The following is a 16,305-nucleotide window of genomic DNA, read 5'->3' on the forward strand; positions in this document are numbered from 1 at the left end:
GGAGCATGGCCCAGCCTCTTAGGGCAAGGAGGGGATGGGGCCCAGGCCCTGGAGGGTGAGGAGGGGAGTGAGGCCCATACCCTGGAGGGCGATGTTGGCTGTTCCTGAGGGCAGAAGGTTCTGGTCCTGGAGGACGAGGAGGGAACTGGGCCCAGGCTCTGGAGAGCTAGGAAGAAACGGGGCCAGGCCATGGAGGGCATGGATGTGAGCAGGGCCAGGCCCTGGAAGGCGAGGAAGGGAATGGGGTCAGGTCCTCTAGGGCAAGGATGGGAGTGGGGGCAGGTCCTGGAGGCTACAGAGGGGAACAGGGCCAGGTCCTGGAAAGCAATGAGGGGACTGGGGCCCAGGCCGATGATGGCATGGATGTGAGCAGGCCAGGTCCTGGAAGGTGAGGTGGGGAGCAGGGCCTATGCTCTGGAGGGCAGTGATGCCCTTCCTGAGGGGAGTGGGCCCTAGCCTGGAAGGCAGTGAGGGGAGCGAGACCGAGGTCCTGGAGGGTGAGGAGGGGAACAGGGCCCCGGCCCAAGAGGGCAAGGAGGGGAGCAAGGCCTGACCCTGTAGGGTGATGAGGGGAGCTGGCCCAGCCCAGAAGGTTAAGGAAGGGAGCTGGGCCTGGACCTGAAGGGCAAGTTGGGGAGCGGGACACAGGTCCTGGAGGGTGAGGAGGGGAGCGGGGTCAGGCCCTGGAGGGTGGCGAGGGGAACAGGGCCAGGCCCTGGAAGGCAGTGAGAGGACCGGGACCCAGGTCCAGGAGGGTGAGGAGGGGAGCAGGGTCAGGTCCTTGAGGGCGAGGAGGGTAGAGGGGGCAGGCCCTGGAGGCTGGCAAGAGGAACTGGGCCAGGCCCTGGAAGGCAGTGAGGGGAGTGGAACCCAGGCCCTATGGGCCAGAAGGGGAGTGGTGTCCTGCACTGGAGGGAAGCAGGGTCAGAAGGGTCCAGCCCTGGAAAGCTGCTAGAGGAGCAGAGCCAGGCCCTGGAGGGTGAGGTGGGGAGCGGGGCCCACACCCTGAAGGGCAGTGATGCCATTCCTGAGGTGAGTGGTGCCTAGCTCTGGAAGGCAGTCTGGGGAGCAGGACCCAGGTCCTGTGAGGAGGGGAGCGGGGTCAGGCCCTAGAGGGTGGCAAGGGGAACGGGGATAGGCCCTGGAAGGCAGTGAGGGGATCAGGGCCCAGTCCAATGAGGGCATGGAGGTGAGCAGGGCCAGCCCTGGAGAGCGAGGAAGGGAGTGGGGTCAGGTCCTGGAGGGTGAGGAGGAAAGCGGGGTCCCAGGTCCTGGAGGCTGAGGAGGGGAGCGGGTTCAGGTCCTGGAGGGTGAGGAGAGGAGAGGGGTCAGGCTCTGGAGGGTGGTGAGGGGAACAACCCCAGGCCCTGGAAGGCAGTGAGGGGAGCGGGACCCAGGTCCTGGAGGGCAAGGAGGGGAGCAGTGTCCTATACTTGAGGGCAGCATGGGGAGCAGGGTCCGGCACTTGAAAGTGGCAAAAGGAATGGAGCCTGGCCCTGGAGGGTGAGGTAGGGAGCAGGGCCCAGGCCCTTAAGGTCAGTGATGCCCTTCCTAAGGGGAGTGGGCCCTAGCCCTGGAAGACAGTGCAGAGAGCGAGACCGAGGCCCTGGAGGGTGAGGAGGGGAGCAGGGCCCAGTCCCAAGAGGGCAAGGAGGGGAGCGGGTCCCAGGCCCTGGAGGTCAAGGAGGGGATCGGGGCCTGGCCCTGGAGGGCGAGGAGGGGAGTGGGGCCCATGACCTGGAGGGCAGAGATGGCCATTCCTGAGGGGCGTGGGGCCTGGCGCTGGACTGTGAGGAGGGGAGCAGAGCCCAGCCCTGAAGGGCTAGGAGGGGTGTTGGGCCCAGGCCATGGAGGTTGAAAGGAGTGGGTCCTGGTTTGGAGGGCGTGGAGGGGAGTTGGGTCATACCCTGTAGGGTGAGGAGGGGAGCAGGGCCTGGCCCTGGAGGGCGATGAGGGATCGTGCCCAGGCCCTGGAGGGCAAGGATGGGAGCAGGGCCTGACCCTGTAGGGTGAGGAGGGGTGCTGGGCCCAGCCCTAGAGGGTGTTGAGGGGAGTGTGGCCCAGCCCCTTAGGGCAAGGAGGGGATGGGGCCCAGGCCCTGGAGGGTGAGGAGGGGAGGCTGGCCTGGCCCTGGTATGCAGCATGGGGAGCAGGACCCAGGCCCTGAAGGCAAGGAAGCGAGCAGGGCCCAGCACTGGAGGGCTAGGAGGGGAGCAAGGCCCTTCCCTGGAAGGCAGGGAGGGTAGCAGGGTCCAGGCCCTAGAGGATGAGGAGGGGAGCAGTGCCTGGACCTCTTGGCCAAAGAGGGGAGCGGAGTCCTGACTGGAGGGCAGTGGGGGAAGTAGGGCCCTGCCCTGGTGGGCCAAGAGGAGCAGGCTTGGCCCTGGAGGGTGAGGAGGGTTGTGGGGCCCATGCCCTGGAGGTTAGTGTTGGCTGTTCCTGAGGGGAGAAGTGCCTGGCCCTGGAGGGTGAGGAGGGCAGCAGGGCCTAGGCCTGGAGGTGAGGAGGGGAGAAGGTTCCAGTCCTGTAGGGTGAGAAGGGGGCAGGGACTGGCACTTGCAAGGGGATCAGGTCCCAGGCCCTGGAGGCGGAGGTGGGGAGGAGGGCCTGGCCCAGCATGGTGAGGAGGGGAGTAGGGTCCAGCCCTGGGGGGCAAGGAGGGAGGAAAGCATGGCCCTGGTGGGCAGCAAGGGGAACACAGCCCAGGCCCTGGTGGGCAAGGAAGTGAGAAGGGTAAGGCCCTGGAGCACAACGAGGGGAGCAGGCCTGCACTGGAGGGCGACAGGGATAGTAGGGCCCTGCCTTGGCTGCGGAAAGAGGAGCGGGCCTGGCCCTGGAGGGTGAGGAGAGGAGCAGGGTCAGGCCCTGGAGCATGAGGAGGGGGCAGGGCCTGGCCCTTGAGGGCCACGAGGGGATCAGGTCCCAGGCCCTGGAGGGGGCAGTGGAGAGGAGGGCCTGGCCCAGGACGGTAAGGAGGGCAGTAGGGCGTAGCCCTGGAGGGCTTGGAGGGGAGTGGGGCATGGCCCTGGTGGGCAGCAAAGGGAGCACGGCCCAGGCCTGGTGAGCAAGGAAGTGAGAAGAGTAAGCCCCTGGAGTGTGGCGAGGGGAGCAGGACAGGGCCATGGACGGCATAGAGGGAAGTGAGGTCCTGCACTGGAGGGCAACAAGGGGAACAGGGCCCAGGCCCTGGAGGGCGAGAATGGTAGGAGGGCCTGACCCTCTAGGATGAGGAGGGGAGTTGGGCCTGGACCTGGAGGGCCAGGAAGGGACCATAGCCAAGGCCCTGGAGGGCTAGGTGGGGAGCAGTGTCCAGCACTGGAGGGTGGTAAGGGGAACGGGGCCAGGCCCTGGAAGGCAGTGAGGGGATCAAGGCCCAGTCCATGGAGGGCATGGAGTTGAGCAGTGCCAGGCCTGGAGGGCATGGATTGGAGCGGGGCCCAGGCCCTGTTTGGCATGGAGGGGAGCAGGGCTCAGGTCCTGGAGGGCAAGCAGGGGAGCAGTGCCCGGCGCTGGAGGGCCAGGAGGGGAGCAGTGCCTGGCGCTGGAGGGCCAGGAGGGGAGCAGTGCCTGGCGCTGGAGGGTGGCTAGGGAAGCGGGGCCTGGCCCTGGAAGGCAAGGAGGGGAGCAAGGTCCAAGCCCTAGAGGGCGAGGAAGGGGTCAGGGCCCGGCCCTGGAGGGCAAGGAGGGAAGGTGGCTCCTGCACTGGAGGGCAGTGGAGAGAGCAGGGCCTGCCCTGGTGGGCAGAAAAAGAGCAGGGCCCAGGCCCTGGAGGGCAAGGAAGTGAGCAGGGTCAGGCTCTGGAGGGCCGCGAGGGGAGCAGGGCAGGGCCATGGAGGGCATAGAGGGAAGCAGGGTCCCGCACTGGAGGGAAATTAGGGGAGCGGAGTCTGGCCCCGGAGGGTGAGGTTGGGAGCAGGGCCTGACCCTGGAGGGCAGGGAGAGGAACGGGGTCCTGGAGCTAGAGGGCCAGGAGGGGAGCAGAGCCGACCCTCTTGGGCAAGAAGGGGAGTGGGATCTTGCACTGGAGTGGGGCGGGGGGAGTAGGGCCCTGCCCTGGAGGGCAGCAGGAGAAGCAGGTCTGCCCCTGGAGGTGAGGAGGGGAGCAGGGCCCATGCCCTGGAGGGCAGTGTTGGCTGTTCCTGAGGGGAGAAGGTCCTGGCCGTGGAGGGTGAGGAGGGCAGCAGGGCCTAGGCCCTGGAGGTGAGGAGGGGAAGAGGGTCCGGTCTTCGAGGGCGAGGAGGGAACTGGGCCCAGTCTCTGGAGGGCTAGGAAGGAACAGGGCCCAGGCCATGGAGGGCATGGATGTGAGCAGGGCCAGGTCTTGGAGGTCAAGGAGGGGAGAAGGGTCAGGTCCTGGAGGGCGAGGAGCAGAAGGGGGCAGGCCCTAGAAGCTGGCTAGGGGAATGCGTCCAGGTCCTGGAAGGCAGTGAGTGGAGTGGGACCCAGGGCATGGAGGGCATGGAGGGGAGCAGCTCCAGGCCCTGGAGGGTGGCGAGGGAACTGGGCCAGGCCCTGGAAGGCAGTGACACGCTCAGGGCCCAGTCCATCGAGGGCATGGATGTGAGCAGGGCCAGGCCCTGGAGGGCGAGGAGGGGAGCGGGGTCAGGTCCTGGAGAGTGAGGAGGGGAGAAGCTCCAGGCCCTGGAGGGTGAGGGGAACTGGGCCAGGCCCTGGAAGGCAGTGAGGGTAGCAGGTCCCAGGCCCTGGAGGGCAAGGAGGGGAACAGGGTCCTGCACTGGAGGGCAGCGGGGGAGCAGGTTCCTGCCCCTGGAGGGTGAGGTGGGGATCAGGACCCATGCCCTGGAGGGCAGTGATACCCTTCCTTGGGGAGTGCGGCCTAACCCTGGAAGACAGCGAGAGAAGTGAGCCAGACTCTTGAGGGCAAGAAGGGGAGCAGGGCCCAGGCCCAAGAGGCCAAGGATGGGAGTAGGGCCCTGGCCCTGGAGGGCGAGGATGGGAGAAAGGCCTGACCCTGTAGGGTGAGGAGGGGAGCTGGCCCCGCCCAGGAGGTCAAGGAAGGGAGCTGGGCCCATGCCCCGGAGGGCAGTGATCGCCATTTCTGAGGGGAGTGGGCCCCAGCCATGGACTGTGAGGAGGGGAGCACGGCCCAGCCCTGAAGGGCTAGGAGGGGAGCTGGGCCCAAGCCATGGAGGGTGCGGAGGGGAGCTGGGCCCAGACCTGGATGGCAAGGATGGGAGCAGGGCCCAACCCTGGAGGGTGAGGAGGGCAGCTGGGCCTGCCCTGGAGGGCGAGGACTGGAGCAACACCTGGCCCTGGAGGGCAATGAGGGGTCATGCCCAGGCCCTGGAGAGAAAGGATGGGAGCAGGGCCTGACCCTGTAGGGTGAGGAGGGGTGCTGGGCCCAGCCCTAGAGGGTGTTGAGGAGAGCATGGCCCGGCCCTTTAGGGAAAAGAGGGGATGGGGCCCAGGCCCTGGAGGGTGAGGAGGGGAGGCTGGCCTGGCCCTGGTGGGCCGCAAGGTGAGCAGGGCCCAGGTCCTGTAAATGAAGAAGTGAGCAGGGCTCAGCACTGCAGGGCTGGAGGGGAACAAGGCCTGACTCTGCAGTGTGAGGAGGGCTGTTGGGCCCAGTCCTTGATGGTGTTGAGGGAAGCATGACCTGGCTTTTTAGGGCGAGGAGGGGATGGGGGCCAGGCCCGGTGGGCGAGGATGGGAACTCCCCATGGCCCGTGAGGGCAAGGACAAGAGGGGGGCCTGGCCCAGGACTGGAAGGAGGGGAGCTGGGCCTGGTCCTTGAGGACAATTAGGGGAGGGGGGCCAGCCCTGGAGGGCAAGGAGGGGGTAGTGTCTGGTCCTGGAGAGCTGTGAGGGGATCAGTTCTCAGGCACTAGAGGGGGAGGTGGGGAGGGGTCCTGGCCCAGGATGGTGAGGAGAGGAGTAGGGCCTGGCCCTGGAGGGCGAGGAAGGGAGTGGGGCGTCCCTGGTGGGCAGCAAAGAGGAGCACGGCCCAGGCCCTGGTGGGCAAGGACATGAGCAGGGTAAGCCCCTGGAGCTCGGGGAGGGGAGCAGGGCGGGGCCTTGGATGGCATAGAGGGAAGTGGGGTCCCGCACTGGAGAGCAAAAAGGGGAACAGGGCCCAGGCCCTGGAGGGCAAGGAAGTGAGCAGGGTCAGGCTCTGGAGGGCCGCGAGGGGAGCAGGGCAGGGCCATGGTGGGCATAGAGGGAAGCAGGGTCCCGCACTGGAAGGAAATTAGGGGAGTGGGGTCTGGCCCTGGAGGGTGAGGTTGGGAGCAGGGCCTGACCCTGGAGGGCGAGGAGAGGAACGGGGTCCAGGAGCTAGAGGGCGAGGAGGGGAACAGAGCCCGACCTTCCTAGGCAAAGAGGGGAGCAGGATCCTGTCTGGAGGGCAGCAGGGGGAGTAGGGCCCTGCCCTGGAGGGTGGCAAGAGGAGCAGGCCTGCCCCTGGAGGGCGAGGAGGGGAGTGGGGCCATGCCCTGGAGGGCAGTGTTGGCTGTTCCTGAGGGGAGAAGGTCCTGGCCGTGGAGGGTGAGGAGGGCAGCAGGGCCTAGGCCCTGGAGGTGAGGAGGGGAGCAGTGTCAGGTCCTGAAGGGCGAGGGGGGGGAGTGTTGTCAGGAACTGGAGGGTGAGGAGGGGTGAGGGGGCAGGCCCTGGAGGCTGGCGAAGGGAACGGGGCCAGGCCCTGGAAGGCAGTGAGGGGAGTGGATCCCAGGTTCTGGATGGGAAGGAGGGGAGCTTGGTCAGGCCCTGGAGGCTCACAAGGGGAGCAGGGCCAGCCCCTGGAAGGCAGTGAGGGGAGCGGGGGCAGGCCCTGGAGGCTGGCAAGGGGAATGGGGTGAGGCCCTGGAAGGCAGTGAGGGGAGCGGGACCCAGGTCCTGGAGGGCGGCGGGGGAAGCAGGGTCCAGCTCTGGAGGGTGGCAAGGGGAGCGGAGCCTGGCCCTGGAGGGCAAGGTGGGGAGCGGGGCTCATGCCCTGGAGGGCAGTGATGCCCTTCCTGAGGGGAGTGGACCCTAGCCCTGGAAGGCAGTGAGGGGAGTGAGACCCAGGCCCTGGAGGGCGAGGAGGGGAGCAGGGCCCCGTCCCAAGAGACCAAGGATGGGAGTGGGTCCCAGGCCCTGGAGGGTGAGGATGGGAGCAAGGCTTGACCCTGGAGGGTGAGGAGGGGAGCAGGGCCCATCCCTGGAGGGCAGTGATGGCCGTTCCTGAGGGACGTGGGGCCCGGCGCTGGACTGTGAGGAGGGGAGCAGGGCCCAGTCCTGAAGGCCTAGGAGGGGAGCTGGGCCCAGGCCATGGAGGGCGAGGAGGTGAGCGGGGCCTGGTTTGGAGGGCATGGAGGGGACCTGGGTTAGGGCCTGGAGGGTGAGGAGGGGAGCTGGGCCCAGACTTGGAGGGCAATGTTGGGAGCAGGACCCAACACTGGAGGGCGAGGAGGGAACTTGGCCCAGGCACTGGAGGGCTAGGAAGGAATGGGGGCCAGGCCATGGAGGGCACGGATGTGGAGGGCGAGGAGGGGAGCGGAGACAGTTCCTGGAGGGTGAGGAGGGGAGTGGGGTCAGGTCCTGGAGGGCGAGGAGGGGAGCGGGGACAGTTCCTGGAGGGTGAGTAGGGGATGTTGGCGAGGGGAACGGTTCTAGGCCCTGGAAGGCAGTGAAGGTATCGGGGCCCAGACCATGGAATGCATGGAGGTGAGCAGTGTCAGGCTTTGGAGGGTGATGCGGGTGGTGTGCCTAGGCCCTGGAGGGCAAGGATGGGAGCAAGGCCTGACCCTGTGGGCTGAGGAGGGTGCTGCTGGGCCCAGCCCTTGAGGGTGTTGAGGGGAGCATGACCTGGCTTTTTAGGGCAAGGTGGGGATGGGGACCAGGCCCTGGAGGGTGACGAAGGGAACTCAGTGGCCCGTGAGGGCAAGGAGAGGATGGGGGCCTGGCCCAGGACTGTGAGGAGGGGAGCTGGGTCTGGTCCTTGAGGGCGATTAGGGGAGGGGGGGTCGGCCCTGGAGGGCAAAGAGGGGGCAGGGCCTGGCCCTGGAGGGCTGGGAGGGGATCAGGTCCTAGGCCCTGTAGGCGGAGGTGGGGAGGAGGGCCTGGCCTGGATGGTGAGGAGGGGAGTAGAGCCTAGTCCTGGAGGGCGAGGAGGGGAGCGGGGCATGGCCCTGGTGGGCAGCAAGAGGAGCACAGCCCAGGCTCTGGTGGGCAAGGAAGTGAGCAGGGTAAGCCCCTGGAGCACAGCAAGTGTATCAGGGCGGGGCAATGGAAGGCATAGAGGGAAGCAGCGTCCTGCACTGGAGGCAGCAAGGAGAGCGGATCCGGCCCTGGAGGAAAGGAGGGGAGCAGGGCCCAGGCCCTGGAGGGCGAGGAGAGGAACCGGTCAGGTCCTGGAGGGTGAGGAGGGGAGCGGGGTCAGGCCCCGTAAGGCGGTGATGGGAGCAGGACCCACGCCTTGGAGGGTAAGGAGGGAAGCAGGTTCAGGTCCTGTAGCACAAGGAGGGGAGCAGGTTCCAGGCCCTGGAGGGCGAGGATGGGAGCAAGGCCTGACCCTGTAGGGTGATGAGGGGAGCTGGCCCAGCCCTGGAGGTCAAGGAATGGAGCGGGGCCTGGGCCTGAGGGTGAGGATTGGAGCGGGGCCCATGCCCTGGAGGGCAAGGAGGGAAACTGGGCCCAGGCCCTGGAGGGCGAGGAGGGGAGCGGGTCAGGTCCTGGAGGGCAAGGAGGGGAGCGGGGTCCTGCACTGGAGGGCGAGGAGGGGAGCAGGTCAGGTCCTGGAGGGCGGCAAGGAAAGCAGGGCAGGGCCCTGGAGGGTGAAGAGGGGAGCAAGGCAGGGCCCTGGACAGCGAGTAGGGGATCGGGGACTAGGCCCTGGAGGGCAAGGAGGGGAGCAGGGCAGGGCCGAGGAGGTGAGGAGGGTACGGGGCCCAGGCCCTGGAGGCTGCGGTGGTGAGCTGGGCCAGGCCTTCAAGGGCAAGGAGGGGAGCTGGGCCCAGGCCCTAGAGAGCGAGGAGGGGAGCAGGGCTGGGCCCTGGAGGGCAAGGAGGGGAGCGGGGTCCTGCACTGGAGGGCAGCGTGGGGAACGGGGCCCAGGTCCTGGAAGGCAACAGGTGAGCTGGGCCCGGCCCTGGAGGTGAGAGATCTGAGCCTAGATCACGGTTCACTTATTTTAGACTGAGCCTCCATCTTGTTATTTGGGCCTGATAGCCACCCTCCAGGCCAGACACCACTCCCCTCCTCACTCACCAGGGCCTGGGCCCTGCTCCCCTCAGCTCCTTCCAGGGCCAAACCCAGCTCCCCTCCTTGCCCTAAAGGGCCTTGGCCTGCTCCTCTGCTTGCCCTCCGGGGACTGGGCCCTGCTCCCCTCCTTGCCTTCCAGGGCCAGAAAATGCTCTCCTAAGGTGCAGGCCTCCTCGCCCTCCAGGGCCTGGGCCCAGCTCAGCTTGCTGCCTTCCAGGGCTGGAGGATGCTCCCCTCACAGCCCTCCAGGTCCAGACCCCGCTCCCCTCCTCACACTCCAGGGCCTGGGCCTTGCTCCTCTGCTCACTCTCAAGGGGCTTGGCCCCACTCCCCTTTTTGCCATCCAGGGAATGGGCCCCGCTCATGTCATCACCCTCCAGGGCTGGACCCCGCTCCCTTCCTCACTATCCAGAGCCTGGGCCCCGCTCCCCTCCTCACTCTCCAGGGACGGCACCACTCCCACCTCACACTCCAGGGCCGGTGCCGTGCTCCCCTCACCGCCCTCCAGGGCTGGGCCCTTCTCCCCTCTTTGCCCTCCAGGGAGTGGGCCCCGCTTCCTTTCTAGCCCTCCAGGGCCTGTGCCATGGTCCTTTGCTCACCCTCCAGGCACTGGGTCCTGCTCCCCTCGTTGCCCTCCAGAGCCCAGCCGGCATCCCCTCCTCACCCTCCAGGGCCTGGGCCCTGTTCCTTTTCTCGCCCTTCAGGGCCTGGCCCTGCTCCCCTCCTCGCCCTCCAAGTCCTGGGCCTTGCACCCCTCCTTGCCCTTTTTCATTTTACCTGCTCTGACTCCCCATACTGAAGGCCTCAATGAACGCCCATGCAAATACAGCCTGTTCAGGCTGCACTGCTTCACTCCGCAATCTGTTCATCAGGAACTCCATGCAGTCACTGCCACAATTCTCCTGCTTCTTAAAGCTGTTCTGACCCACAGCTGATTTTAATTTCCTCCCACTCTACCTGGTTAATGAGCTCTACCCTCTTCCCCCCAGCCCTCCAGCCCACTATTCTCCTAAGATAGAGAATCTGCAACAATTTTGCCTCACTGCCAGCCATTCCTACCAGGTGTGAGAAGAGCAATTTTCAACTAGAAAAAATTATATCCCTCTTAAAACCTATCACTATTCACCAAATCTATCGATTCAGATGCAAGCAATTATTTTATTTTGCTCTCAACCATTCAGAGAACATACAGATGTATGCACATATGACATTCCTGATGGATGTATCTAAAAATAAATTTCTATTTAATATTAACCTATGAAAACAGATCATAACAATATGCTCCTGAATTATTTGGAAACAGAGTCACTAAGTAGTTTCTATACAAGTGTTACCTATTAAATCTCCTTTTTATAATTTCTTTCAGTGCTAGTTGCTTATAGCATTCATAAAAGTATATAATCTTGTGGCCAGCACTGTGATGTAGCAGGTAAACACATCACCTGCAGTACTAGCATCCCATACGGGTGCTGGTTTGAGTCCTGGGTGCTCCACTTCTGATCCAGCTCTCTGCTATGGCCTGGGAAAGAAGTAGAAGATGGCCCAAGTCCTTGGGCTCCTGAACTCCCATGGGAGACCCAGAAGAAGCTCCTGGTTTCTGGCTTTGGATCAGCACAGCTCCAGCTATTGTGTTCATCTGGGGAGTGAACCAGAAGATGGAAGACCTCTCTTTCTCTTTCTCTTTCTCTTTCTCTTTCTCTTTCTCTTTCTCTTTCTCTTTCTCTTTCTCTTTCTCTTTCTCTTTCTCTTTCTCTTTCTCTTTCTCTTTCTCTTTCTCTCTCTCTGTCTCTGTCTCTTTCTCTTTCTCTTTTTCTCTGCCTCTGCCTCTCTGTAACTCTGACTTTTAAATAAATAAATAAATCTTGAAAATATAAATCATCTAATATGGTTTCCTCCTCCTATCATGAATCTGAATAAAATGTGAATGTGAATAAAACATAAGCTGGACAGTGGCCATGGGGTAGGGGATGGAGGGAGAGTTGACGAGGTCAAGGTGGGAAGGCTAGGTTAACACTGTGACTCGCAGGGTTTTATAGTAACAGATTGCTGGTTTACTCACTGTACAGGTCCATCATTTGTGGCAGGGGACTCTCCTCACAGAAGTCATACTATCTTTGTTACCCAGGCGTGCCAAGCAAGCATAGTAGAATCCTGTCCCATGATAGCACAAGGAAAAGGGAACATGGTAACACAAAACCTATCCCTTTCAACTTCTGCCTCACATGGCTCTCATTAGTCAACACAAGTTAGTCAAGCCTAACCTACACCTGGGAGGGGAAGTGGCTGCTGATCAAGTGTATCTTTTTAAAATTGAATTTATTTCTTTGTATTGCAGATCAAAAGCAACATTGAGAGAAAAAGGGAGAGAGAGATTTTCCAACTGCTGGTTCACACTCCAAATACCCGCAACAGCTGGGACTAGGCTAGGCCAAAGTCAGGAACCAGGAACTCACTCCACAAGGGAGGCAGGAACTCAAAGACTTGGACCATTTTCTGTGTCTCCTGGGCACATTCATAAAAGCTGGAAAAGAAGAGTGGCAGGGACCCAAACTAAGCATTTGATACGGGACATGGGCACTGTAAGTGTTGACTTAACCTACTGTGCCACTACGCTCACCCTAATAAAGTTTATTTTATGAAAGATTCTGTACGCAGCAAAACTCATGTTCAATTCATATGAATATGAATTATGAGCATGTTCTTAATTTTCTTTGTTGTTTTCACCTGAATCTTTACTGTTTCTGAAGGTAAGTTCTTTCTCTCACTAAATAAAAAGCTTAAAATTTTAAGAAAAAAAAAAGACAAGTGCTAAAACTCTTCCCATATTAACCTACATAAGAATTTAGAATTCTATATCTTCCCACTGAATTGATAACTATATCATTATGAAATCTCTCTGAATATATCTAGTAATAGTTCCTGCATGAAAGTCTGTCTTGTCAGATCTCAAGAGAGTCTTCTATTCAAAATGTGTAGGTATATTTTCAACATTTTTACTCTTAAACATTTAAGGATTGTATCCTAAATAGCAAATAATTAACTGTTTTTCCATTAAATAAGAAAATTTTGATTTCTAGCTGGATCACTTAGTTAATTTCCATTTAAAATTTTGTGATATGTTTTAGCTGAATTTAGCATCTTACTTTGTTTCCTGTTTTAGTAGTTTCCTCTTCTCCCTCATTTTGAATCTATATAGTTTGTTACTTAATTTCCTCTCCATTGGTTTGGTTTTTTTTAACTTTTATTTAATGAATATAAATTTCCAAAGTATGGCTTATGGATTACAATGGCTTCCCCCGCATAACGTCCCTCCCACCCGCAACCCTCCCCTCTCCCACTCCCTCTCCCCTTCCACTCACATCAAGATTCATTTTCGATTCTCTTTATATACAGAAGATCGGTTTAGCATACATTAAGTAAAGATTTCAACAGTTTGTTCCCACACAGAAACATAAAGTGAAAAATAATAGATGATTTTTTAAATGATGATGAAATCAGATCAGACCTATTGTCATGTTTAATCCCAGTGAGAGTCAAGTTGGGAATCGATAATTTTTTTTTTTTTACAGAAGATCAGTTTAGCATACATTAAATAAAGATTTCAACAGTTTGCTCCCACACAGAAACATAAAGTGAAAAATACTGTTTGAGTACTTGTTATAGATTTAAATCTCAATGTACAGCACACTAAGGACAAAGATCCTACATGAGGAGTAAGAGCACAGTGACTCCTGTTGTTGACTTAACAAATTGACACTCTTGTTTATGGCATCAGTAATCACCCTAGGCTCTTGTCACGAGTTGCCAAGGCTATGGAAGCCCCCTGAGTTCACTGACTCTGATCATATTTAGACAAGGCCATGGTCAAAGTGGAAGTTCTCTCCTCCCTTCAGAGAAAGGTACCTCCTTCTTTGATGACCCATTCTTTCCACTGGGATTCCACTGGGATCTCACTCGTGGAGATCTTTCATTTAGGTTTTTTTCCCCCCCAGAGTGTCTTGGCTTTCCATGCCTGAAATATTCTCATGGGCATTTCAGCCGGATCCGCATGCCTTAAGGGCTGATTCTGAGGCCAGAGTGCTGTTAGGACATTTGCCATTCTATGGGTCTGCTGTGTATCTCACTTCCCATGTTGGATCATTCTCTCCCTTTTTGATTCTATCAGCTAGTATTTGCAGACACTATTCTTGTTTATGTGATCCCTTTGGTTCTTAGTCCTATCATTACGATCAATTGTGAACAGAAATTGATCACTGGGACTAGTGAGATGGCATTGGTACATGCCACCTCAATGGGATTGAATTCAAATCCCCTGGTATGTTTCTAACTCTACCGTTTGAGGTAAGTCAGCTTGAGCATGTCCCGAATTGCACATCTCTTCCATCTCTTATTCCCACTCTTATATTTAACAACGATCTCTTTTCAGTTAAGTTTCAGCACTTAAGAAGAATTGTGTATTGATTACAGTATTCAACCAAAAGTATTAAGTAGAACAAACAAAAAAAATACTAAGAGGGATAACATATTAAGCTGCTCATCAACAGTCAGGGTGAGGGCTTATCAAGTCACCTTTTCTCATAGTGTTCATTTCACTTTAACAGGTTTCCTTTTTGGTGCTCAGCTAGTTGTCACCTATCAAGCAGAACAAGTGGTATTTGTCCCTTTGGGATTGGCTTATTTCACTCAACATAATGTTTTCCAAATTCCTGCTCATCACATGAATTATTACTTTGGTTCATTTTTGGAAAGAAGAATGAGATTTCATAAGATTGGTTTTAATAATATCAAGAGATTAATGTTTCTTACATCAAATTTTATTTGTCACAACAAGAGTTATTGATTTTTTTGTTTTGACAGGCAGAGTGGACAGTGAGAGAGAGACAGACAGAAAGGTCTTCCTTTTGCCATTGGTTCACCCTCCAATGGCCACTGCAGCAAGTGTGCTGTGGCTGGTGCACCACGCTGATCTGAAGCCAGGAGCCAGGTGCTTCTCCTGGTCTCCCATTGGGTGCAGGGCCCAAGCACTTGGGCCATCCTCCACTGCACTCCCTGGCCACAGTAGAGAGCTGGCCTGGAAGAGGGGCAACCGGGACAGAATCTGGAGCCCCGACCAGGACTAGAACCTGGTGTGCGGGTACCCCAAGGTGGAGGATTAGCCTAGTGAGCCGCAGCGCCAGCCTAAGAGTTATTTATTTTTCAACATGTTATTTATCCATGGCTCACAATAGCTGTTGAGTATTCAGTTTTCTTAAAAGCATGGGGGGGAGGCACTTGGTGTAGAGATTAAGACTCTGCTTGGGACACCTGCAATCTCAAATTAGAGTGACTGGGTTCAAGTCCTACCTCCATTCTTGATTCCAGTTTCCTGGTTAATGCACATCCTGGGAGGCAGCAGGTGAAATCTCAAGTTGTTGAGTCTCTGCCACACATTTGGGATATACTGACTAATTCTTTGTTCCTGGTTCAACCTGTCCCAGCCTTGGCAGTAGCTAGCATTTGGAGAGTGATCCACTGGGTGGGAGATCCCTCTTTGTTGCCCTCTCAGTATGTGTGTGTTTGAAATAAATAAAAATGCAAAAAAAGTGGGATAGTAAAACTTGTATGACTATATCAAAGAGCCTGTTTTACAAGATTGATTTGTAAAGGGGAAAACAAGTTTCAGATCTGAAAACTATAGAGACAGAAAAATGATTCATCTATCACCAGCTTTGTGCTAAAATCAATGATAAAGGCAAGAGGCAGCCCAATAAATAGGGTTTCAATTGTTAGTCATGCAATGTATTCTGTCCCTCTACCCCTTCCATCAAGCACCCCCAACCTCAATGCACAGCTGCAGATCTGCAGAGCAGAGTTTGCTGGTGGCTTGGAACTAGCTGAGGGACCCCACTGGCAGGCAGACATATGTCTATCCTTGCAGGCAGAAGTGGAGAGGCTTTCTTTTCTTTCTTTTTCATCCTTACCTTAAAGCATTCTTGGTTCGAATTCTTCACTTCAACTCCCCACTTTGCCACTGAACTACTTGGTTAAGTCTGCAGGGCCTGTTGACATTGGGTTGTCTACATTAACTGCCAGAGCTGCTTTAGTCACTGGGATATGATTAAATCTGAAAATTGTATTTGTACAATGATTCTTTCCATGTTTTCACATCTTTATGATGTGAATAAATATTTGTTAGACAGTGTCTACAGTGTTTCAAGTGCCCAGACAAAAATGGAAGCAGTTGGAACATTAAATCTAAAAATTCCAGATGTGTAGAGATATCTGGATATGTCACTGAAATTTTCAGATTTCATCCAGATGTTTGGTGTTATGGCTGTTTGTTTCTACAAAAGTCATACATTTATGGTACAATATAAATATGGATTATGACATTATATAGATTCAGCTTCCCATTAACCTAATTCACTGTGGCCACCTTAGGAAATTATGAGACACTATAGATTCATATATAATTTGTTTTCTTCTCTAATCTAATGTAAACCTAGGAGACCAGATATTATACACATTAAATGCAAATGTGTTTCTCAAATTCTAATGTACTCATTGAAACAAATTTCAAAGCAAAATCCTCTTGGCTGCTTTCTTCATTAAATAGAGTCAAGATTGAGAACACATATTTTTCTATTTACTTGAGGAGTAATTGAATCATCTAAACAATGTAAATATTAAATACTTAATTGACTAAGGAGACTTCATGGTAGTATGTTCTGAACAGTAAAGTCTATAATTGGGGATTTTAAATATTTACCACTATAACAATCTATTTCATGGTTTAGTTATTTTTATTAGGCAGATTTTGTTGAAAAATACCACCTGCATGCACAGATATTAATAACTTAGAAGGTTTGGCTCGTGTATTTTTGAGTTCATGAATAACAACCTCTCTACATTATTTCTATTTGGATTTGATTTTATCTAATTTGTTAATCACACTCCATAACATGACACATTTTACACAGTCTTACCTTAAATCCAGTATTGAAAAAAGGGAATTATTTAAAAACCCTCCTTTATTCAGCACTTTTCAGAAAAGTTGCAGATCAGAAGATATCATTGACTTGAACCCCAAATAAAATCAACATCAGCACTCATAAAATGCATGTACCA

Source organism: Oryctolagus cuniculus, chromosome 19 (genome assembly GCF_964237555.1).
Source record: "Oryctolagus cuniculus chromosome 19, mOryCun1.1, whole genome shotgun sequence".
Lineage (NCBI taxonomy): Eukaryota > Metazoa > Chordata > Mammalia > Lagomorpha > Leporidae > Oryctolagus > Oryctolagus cuniculus.